The sequence below is a fragment of the Garra rufa genome, unplaced genomic scaffold (assembly GCF_049309525.1).
Source record: "Garra rufa unplaced genomic scaffold, GarRuf1.0 hap1_unplaced_422, whole genome shotgun sequence".
Taxonomy (NCBI): Eukaryota; Metazoa; Chordata; class Actinopteri; order Cypriniformes; family Cyprinidae; genus Garra; species Garra rufa.
The window spans coordinates 1-8,289 of record NW_027394689.1 but is presented as its reverse complement, the minus strand read 5'-3'; the positions used below and the strand labels follow the sequence as shown (position 1 = coordinate 8,289).

General features: G+C 35.9%; 1 pseudogene; it reads left to right on the top strand.

Annotated features, from left to right (window-relative positions):
* Positions 1-302: 302 nt before the first annotated feature.
* LOC141317163 (uncharacterized) lies at positions 303-7,260 on the top strand (annotated as a pseudogene).
* The last annotated feature ends 1,029 nt before the right edge of the window (positions 7,261-8,289 follow it).

Genomic DNA, 8,289 nt, shown 5'->3' with positions numbered 1-8,289 from the left:
ATTATTCCATTATAACGGTTATGATTCCAATCGATTTTGTGTCAATGCATCTTTGAAAACTTGTGAGTCTTGTGAGATTCGGAGCAAATATAGCTGGTAACAGTGTGAAGATCAGTCAGAATATGAAGCTGATTCAACACTTGTCCATCATGCAGTGATATAGTGTCAGTCAAATGCAGCTCGTGTCAGAAATAAACTCTCAGCCAATCAGATCAGAGGAAGTTAAACACAGGAAGAGCTGCTAGTATTTAAAGACAGAGTTGTGAGCATACAATGAAGAGGAAGACTGACAGAAAGAGAAAATGGCTGATAAGTGTCATCTGTGTCTGCTGGGACTGATCTTTCTCTCTTCACTTCTCACAGGTAAACACAGCTGTACTTTCTCTACAAGACATTTTGTGGGATTACTCTGAGAAGGAGTTAATTTAGAAATGACCAGTTTATGATGTGTAGACTTTATGAAGTTAACAATAATTTGCATATTCATATCTAAGATTATGCATTAATAACTGTATTATGGATGTCTTATGAATTATTATATTTATATCATTATTATTCTTTTTGAGAATATGTATTCATTGCCCTAACAGTTTTACCCTGACCTTTTGAGACTGTAAGCTGTTGCTATGAAGCTGTTATTTTCGTGCATTTTATCATACCTATCATCAACTCACACTGTAAAACTTTTCCCTGTAAATTTACAGTATAATACTGGCAGCTGGGTTGCCAGCCACATTCTGTTATTTTTTATTTTTTTTACAGAACAATACTGTAAAACTTTCCCTGCAAATTTACAGTATAATACTGGCAGCTGGGTTGCCAGCCACATTCAGTTTTTTTTTTTTTTTTTTTTTTTTTTTACAACAATACTGTAAAACTTTCCCTGCAAATTTACAGTATAATACTGGCAGCTGGGTTGCCAGCCACATTCTGTTTTTTTACAGAACCACCACTGTAAACGACATTTACAGTATTGTACTGTAGTCACCAGTATCATTCTGTAATTTAATTTTTGTTTACAGTAGGTACTGTAAAACTTTTCCATTTTAATTTTCATTCTGGCAGCATGACTTTATTAAGTACAGTAATATACTGTTATGCTACTTAATTTTACAATATTACAATCTGTACAAGGTGTGTTATATTGCATTAAATTGTATTTCTACACAGAATATATTTTTTCCTAAAACAAGAAAATTTGTAAATTTTTTCCATATCATTAGTCTCAAATGGTAATAGAAAACAAAGGTCTTAGAATGTAACATGTTTATTTTTCATGAGCAAAGACCACACAGTAAAATCCCCAGAGTAAAATCAACTCTATTCAGAGAACATTTGGTCCCTCCCTAAATAGTTAAAGTAACACTGAATCAGAGTTCAAGTTTATTAGATAATGATGTCATCAATTAAATGATGATTGAGCATTAATGTTGAACACCTGCTCTTAACAAGCTGCGGCACTGAAGAAACACAAGAACTACTACAGATTTGAAATCAATTGAAATAAAATAATTAATTAAATCTCTTAAGATCTGATTAAACAATAAATCATTAATAACCAGACCAACTTTATTTTTCAATAAGAGCTCCGATAGACGTGTGACAGAAATAATGTTTTATTCATTAAAATGATGCCACCATCATGGAGATCAACGTTTGCTTTAGTTTAGCTCCTGACTATTGACTACATGTGCTAGATCTTTGTCTTTAACAAATGCATGTAGTATTGAAAAGACAATGTTCAACTCTTCACATTAAGCATATTGGAACTGACCTTTCATGTTGAGACAGTTATAGAGAATTGTTCTGTTAACATTAGAAATAATTGTTATTCTGTATATCTTTTTAGATTGTGTGTAACTAATCCTAATGAACTGCAGTGAGCAAAAAATAATTTTGCTGCACAATTTATAATTCATATAAAGCTTAATAAAACTCTCATGTTCTTTGGACACACACAGACATCAAGAACCAGCATATGAATCACATCAGTGGTAACAATTGACAAAATACTTCATGTTGCAATGCATGCTGGGTGATAACAGCAAAAACTCCCATCATGCACTGCAGAATGAATAATTATTGTCACCACTGTTGAGGATGGTGTGATAAGTGTTCATAACTAAAAGTCTGAGTTAGTGGAGCTTTTTATTTTCTACAATGACACAACAAGGTGAAATTTGTTTAATAGGATCTCTTTTAACAGTTCAGGAATCATTGAATGTCTGTCCATAAACAAGCTAGGAAAGCCACATCATAATGTTCACACAACTCAGTTATGAATAAGATTACTTCAAGCACTTTATTCAGCAATACGCAAATGCTTATTATGAAACAATATTGCAATTGCTTAGAAGCAAATTAATATTAAGTTACTAAAAGGGTCTCAAGAACCCCACTAAAGCAAACCTTGACCACAGATATGGTAATGTCATGTTTATTTTTTTGACCAATAAAACATCAACTTTTAAACCTCTGTTAATTTTCAATCAGTGCTTCTGTAGACATTCAGTGAAGTCAGTCTGGTTAGTGAATGGTAAAGCTGTTTGTGGAGTTGTTCATTCAGATCTTGAGAGATTGAATTACTTATTTTATTTCAGTTGATTTCATCTGTGGCTGTAATCAGTTGTATTTCTTGTGTTTCTTCAGTGACGCAGCTTGTTAACAGCACGTTTTCCCTGCTGCAATCCCATAATGCAACTTTTACAGCCTGATACTGTTTAACGAATTTTGCGTGCTGAAAACAGAAAACAGCCTTTCTGTTAAATATACAGTCTCATACTGGTTAATAAAAATACAGCACAATACTGTAAAATTTGCCTGTAAATTTACAGCAAAGTTTTACAGTGCAGACACAGACCGATGTTCTCAGAACAAGAAGTACTTCTTATGCTGCGTTCACACCGCCCCAAACGTCAAGCGTCAGTTGAGGCAAGATTACATGTTAAGTCTATGGTTGAGTCCGTAAGAGGTCCGTCAGAGGCTCTGTGGTGCGTTGGATCCGTCAACTTTTCAAGCGTTACCTGCGTTTCAAGCGTCAACGCAGCAAATGCAAGCAACGCAGAAGTTCAGCTAGCTGAATTTTTGATGGACTTAACACACTTGATGCAGTGCGTCAACCAATCAGAGCGTCTCACTGTAGCGACGTCACCACACGTATCTTGAATGAAGCGGGAGCAGAAAAAACAACAACATACAATTTTCTGCGACTGCAGACGGCTACAAGCTCATTGTAGCCGTCTGCAATCGCAGAGAATTTTATGATCCATCCTCGTTGTTGTATAAAGACAGGAATGTAAAGGAACTTGCTTGGATGAAGATCGCTGAAGAGATCGGGATGTATCAAATCTTTTCTCAACGTAATTATTTCCCATTTCGGTAGCTAGCGAAACATGGTCATGAGAGGATTCCAAAATGTCCAGTCCCAATAGTTTGCTATGGTTTATTCAGGGGAAGTGTGCAAAAAACTAGATGCGTTGGGAGCGTTGCCTGACGTGTGCGGTGTGAACGCACCAAAAAGCAAGCGTTGCCAGCTTCAACGTACATGCGTCAAACTAGATGCGTTGGGAGCGTTGCCTGACGCAGACAAAGTGTACTGTGTGAATGCACCATTAGTAAATGTGCCTTTTTAAAGTTTGGGTTGGTAGGCAAACATGCAAATTAATAATGCTTTTGTTCACGAGCTGAGACATGAGTAATGTGTTCTTAAAATTAGACATATAAGCGCCCACATAGCAATTGACATCTGGCCCAGCTCTGGGCCAAGCAAAGCAGTTACACTCGGCCCAAATGCCACAAAGAATTACGGCCCTTGTGCGGCCCAAATCTGCAATACAGCCATGAGCCACACATGAGCCATAACTGGCCCAAATCTCAGCCAAATGGTAACTTATAACCAGCCCTGAACAGGGCCAGAACGTGTTTTAATAGTGCTACCCAATCTCAGCCTTCAGTCAACCAGATAGACCACCCTGATATCAAGCAACCATTGAATCAATGTCAGAAATGGTTGATTTGTCAATGTTAATGACATTGAATTAATATCACCTGCTATTAATGCTAAAAAGAATGTTAAAATTTCAACAAATCACCATTATTGTGATCAGTAATAGCTTTAGTTGGGCTCTTGACTCTTACTTTTTGTTAAGTTAACTGTCTTTTGGATCTACAATAGTGTTTCAGTATAAACACTGAGGCCAAAAAAAAAGTTAAAAAAAATGCAGTTGGAGCAGATTACTATTTGTGATGGTGTCAATTAAGTTAAAGAAACTAAAGCTGATAAATAATACTGAATAAAATTGATGGTCTTTCATTACTGATGTAAGTGTTCTTTATCACAAATGCAAAAATTCTGTGGTAATGTTAAGTAAGATTTAGACATCAACACTTGTCATGCAAACCACATCAATGGTGACAATCATCAAGCTAATTCAGATAAACAGATCAACTGCAATGCATGCTAGGAATCATGAATGAGTTTTGTACTATGTTAATACCCAGCATGCATTTCTGCATAAAAATTTGTTTTGCCGAATGTCACCATTGTTGAGTTGCATACGCTGATTCTTGATGTGTTTTTTCCCGGTTAATTTATAGAAGTACGATATCTGGACCCCTGCTAAAATTTGTCTCAAAAAAAAACAACGACATATAAATTCAAACACTCTTGTGAACAAATATTTAAGCAAGCTCACTAAGATTGCAATTACTATCATCATCTGCTCCCAGCAGATTTTAGCTTTCATTGTCTTAACCAATGTATTTTAGCACATTGTTACAAAAGACAATGAAAATCTAACATTAGAGTCAAGAGTCTAACTACAGCAAATACTGATCACAACAATGGTGGTTTGATAAATTTTCAACATAAATAGCGGATACAAAAGATTCATAAATCAACCATTTCTGACATTGATTCAATGGTTAATTGCTATCACTGTGGTCTCTATGTGGTTGACTAAAGGCTGAGATTGGGTAGCACTATTAAAACATGTTCTGGCCCAGTTTAGAGCTGGTTATAAGTTACTATTTGGCTGAGATTTGGGCCAGTTATGGCTCACGTGTGCCTCATGTCTGTAGTCCAGATTTGGGCCGCACACGGGCCGTAATTCTTTGCGGCATTCGGGCCGTGTTTAACTGCTTGCTTGGCCCAGAGCTGGGCCAGACGTCAATTGCTATGTGGGCAATCGTTACTGCCATCAATCTGAGAAGAGTAATGCAGCCATTTCCAAGCAATCTGAAATTTATTCACAAGTGGAAGACAGTTAAAACAGACACCTCTCCTTCCAGGAGTGGACGTCCTAGAAACTTCACCCCAAGATCAGAGCGTGTAATGCTCATAGAAATGGCAGACAACACAAGAACTACACCTCAGACTCTACAGGCCTCAGTTAACATGTTAAATGATGATACAGTTCATGACAATACCATTAGGAAAATATGGGACAAAAATGGCATGTTTAGAAGACTTGGCAAAAAGAAAGCCTCTTCTATCTAAGAAAAAAATAAAAAATAATAATAATAATAATATTAATCATAACATGGAAGCACAGTTTAGGTCTGCAAAGGTGCATCTAAACAAAACAAGTCTTCTAGTATAATGTCCTTTGCATATCAGCACAAACACCTTATACCAAAAGACAAGCATGCTGGAGGAGGGCTGATCATTTTGGGCTTGTTTTGTAGCCACAGGACCTGGGCACATCACAGTTACTGAGTCAGCCATGAACTCCTCTGTATATCAAAGTATTCTAGAGTCAAATGTGAGGGCATCTGTCCGACAGCTTGGTCAAGTTGGGCCAAAATTGGGTCATGCAATAGGACAATGATCCCATGCACACCAGATAAAAGTGGATCAACAGGTAATTGACTCATAGGGTGTCCTAACTTTGTCACACATGGCCTTTTTTCTATCTTGGCTGTATTTTTCTTAAATAAATAATTACATGTGATATGCCATGTGGTGATGTTTATCTGAGGATTTATTTTCCAAATTTCAAGACCTGCCAGATACTTTTTTTAAATGATGTTCTGATACAGAAAATGGTATTCAATAGGGTGTCCTTACTTTTTCAGATTTCTATTTTTCAAATGTATGTTTGATTAGACTTTGATTGACAAAATATTTAATTATTGGCAGCTTGGAATCAGGAATTAATATTTACTCCTTTTAATCAAAATTACATTAATGGAATTAACAGTCATTAATAATGTGATTCTTGTTATTGCTGCTATTCTTCTAATTGTGACATTTATTTTCATACTCAAATATATATAACTCCCCACCTGTCTGACATGGAATCAATCGTTTTTTGCATCAGTTTACTTTTGTTCCAAACTTAGGTCAATACTGAAACTGATCTGATGCTGAATTATTTTCATATTAAGGGTGTGTTTGTTAATACCACAGCTTTATGAAAGAGAAAAAATAAAACGTTTATTCTGTTTTTAATCTTGTGATTTTTATGCTGATATTTTAGTTTTGATTTGTTTTCCTTTATTAAAACATAACATAATGGTCACTCAAATGTTCTTGTGTTTCAGGTACCAGTCGAGTGGAGGAGTCTCATGTGTTCATCAGTTCTGGTGAAAATGTCCATCTGCCCTGTAATAATGCTCTTCCTGACTGCAAATCAACTACATGGAACTATAATAATGGACATTCAGCAGCAGTTGAACTGATTGGTTTAGGGATAAAGAAGAAAAACACAGAGAGACATGAGAGACTGAGTCTGGGGTCTGACTGCTCTCTGAACATCAAGAACATCACAAAAGAAGATTATGGACTTTACAACTGCAGACAATATGTGAATGGACAACAACAAGGAACTGAGACACGTGTTGATCTGCAAGTTCTTCACGGTAATTTTATGATTATGTGATCAATTTAAAAAGTGCAAATTCTCCATTTAATTTCCTATAAAGATTGAAAAGTATGTGATTTGTGTTTCAGTCTCTTCATCATCATCCTCACAGACTGAGATCAGTCCAGGCAGCTCTGTGACTCTCTCCTGTCAGTTGTATTCATATACTCTTGTGATGATTGGATCCGTTCTGAGGGGATTGAGCTGTTCTGGGTGAATCAGGCTGGTGTTAAACTAATGAGATCAGACTCCAGATATCAGATATCAGCTCCAGGACACTGTATCATCACTCTGACTACAACACTCCTGAATGAACATGACAACAGAGAGTGGAGATGCAATGTTGCTCACAGAAGTCATCTCAAGTCCTCGGTCACATATACTGTCAAGAAACCAGGTAAAGAAAACATTGCTTTAATCATTTTAAGTCCTCATAGTGTCAGTAACAATAAGGACTATTAGTATAATTGAAGCAGATGAATGGATGATCAAAAGCTTAGTTGAGTCTGACAATTGAGAAACACAATCAATTTTAACTGTACAAAAACGACTGCTGTAAATAATATATATAAAAAAAACTTGACAGCAAAACTGTCATATTCTACAGTATGATGCATATGAACTAACATTCATATTTTACAGCTCAAGATAAAACAACAGCAGCAGTGACTCCATTTCACATCACAAAATCAACTACAACTACCCCAGTAACTTCTACACAAGGTACAGTCAATAAATAAATAAATACAAAATTCACTGTTTTACTGAATCATCTCTTGTCCATGTTAACAAATACATGCATTTACTTAAGTTAAATTGAAAGAGTTGTTTCAATGAAATTGCTGTGAATTAAGTGTTATATTTTGCATTTGTGAGTAAAGGTAAAGACCTGTTTGTGTTTAATGTTCAAATGTTATTTCTTCTTTTGAGGAGTTTGTGTTCTGTTGTTGTTTTGTGGTTTCCATTGTGCTGAAGGGTTTCTTCTTCCTTTTCTTCGCGTTTGAGTCTATTGCAGCCCATAGAACCGCTTGCAGGAAGGTTTTGAAAATTGGCACACTTATAGGAGACAATTTAAAATGTCACCATGATCCAAATATTTTTTTCTCTGAATGCTTTGCTCATGCCGAGTCGAATGAACACCAAGACTTAAAATTCGAACTCGTCTTAGACCAGTGGTTCTCAAACTTTTGGTCGCGCCCCCCCTTTAAAACTTAAAAAAAATCTGCTGCACCCCCCACCCAAGACTAATTGATGAGATTTTAGTCTAGTTTTAGTCAATGAAAATTGATGAGATTTAGTCTAGTTTTAGTCGACGTAAAACTGATGAGATTTTAGTCTAGTTTTAGTCAACAAAATGTATGAGATTTTAGTCTAGTTTTAGTCAACTAAAACTGATGAGATTTTAGTCTAGTTTAGTCGATGAAAA